This window comes from Oncorhynchus kisutch, linkage group LG10 (genome assembly GCF_002021735.2).
Source record: "Oncorhynchus kisutch isolate 150728-3 linkage group LG10, Okis_V2, whole genome shotgun sequence".
In the NCBI taxonomy this organism is placed as follows: Eukaryota; Metazoa; Chordata; class Actinopteri; order Salmoniformes; family Salmonidae; genus Oncorhynchus; species Oncorhynchus kisutch.
The window spans coordinates 45,670,615-45,672,201 of NC_034183.2; positions in this window are offsets into that span (position 1 = coordinate 45,670,615).

Consider the following 1,587-nt stretch of genomic DNA (forward strand, 5'->3'; position numbering starts at 1 on the left):
CATCGAGAGACTGACATTCTTCCCATTCCTCATTTGCAAAACAGCTCGAGCTCAGTGAGTTTGGATGGAGAGCATTTGTGAACAGCCGTTTTCAGTTCTTTCCACAGATTCTCGATTGGTTTCAGGTCTGGACTTTGACTTGGCCATTCTAACACCTGGATATGTGTATTTTTGAAACATTCCATTGTAGATTTTGCTTTATGTTTTGGATCATTGTCTTGTTGGAAGACAAATCTCCGTCCCAGTCTCATGTCTTTTGCAGACTCCATCAGGTTTTCTTCCAGAATGGTCCTGTATTTGGCGCCATCCATCTTCCCATCAATTTTAACCATCTTTCCCTGTCCCCTGCTGAAGAAAAGCAGCCCAAAACCATGATGCTGCCACCACCATGTTTGACAGTGGGGAGTGGTGTTCAGGGTGATGAGCTGTGTTTGCTTTTACGCAAACATAACGTTTTGCATTGTTGTCCAAAAAGTTCAGTTTTGTTTCATCTGACCAGAGCACCTTCTTCACATGTCTTGTGTGTCTCCAGGTGGCTTGTGGCAAACTTTAAACGACACTTTTTATGGATATCTTTAAGAAATGGCTTTCTTCTTGCCACTCTTCCATAAATGGCCAGATTTGTGCAATATACGACTGATTGTTGTCCTATGGACAGAGTCTCCCCCCTCAGCTGTAGTCTCTGCAGTTCATCCAGAGTGATCATGGGCCTCTTGGCTGCATCTCTGATCAGTCTTCTCCTTGCTATGAGCTGAAAGTTTAGAGGGACGGCCAGTCTTGGTAGATTTGCAGTGGTCTGATACTCCTTCCATTTCAATATTATCGCTTGCACAGTGCTCCTTGGGATGTTTAAAGCTTGGGAAATCTTTTTGTATCCAAATCCGGCTTTAAACTTCTTCACAACAGTATCTCGGACCTGCCTGGTGTGTTCCTTGTTCTTCATGATGCTCTCTGCGCTTTTAACGGACCTCTGAGACTATCACAGTGCAGGTGCAATTATACGGAGACTTGATTACGCACAGGTGGATTGTATTTATCATCATTAGTCATTTAGGTCAACATTGGATCATTCAGAGATCCTCACTGAACTTCTGGAGAGAGTTTGCTGCACTGAAAGTAAAGGGGCTGAATAATTTTGCATGCCCAATTTTTCAGTTTTTGATTTGTTAAAAAGTTTGAAATATCCAATAAATGTCGTTCCACTTCATGATTGTGTCCCACTTGTTGTTGATTCTTCACAAAAAAATACAGTTTTATATCTTTATGTTTGAAGCCTGAAATGTGGCAAAAGTTCGCAAAGTTCAATGGGGCCGAATACTTTCGCAAGGCACTGTAGATACTTTTGTACCTGTTTCCTCCAGCATCTTCACAAGGTCCTTTGCTGTTGCTCTTGGATTGATCTGCACTTTTCACACCAAAGTATGTTCATCTCTAGAAGACAGAACACGTCTCCTTCCATAGCGGTATGACGGCTGTGTGGTCAGGGCTTTGTGATTGCCACTCCAATACCTTGACTTTGTTGTCCTTAAGCCATTTTGCCACATCTTTGGAAGTATGCTTGGTGCCAAGGATGAACCAGACTTGTGG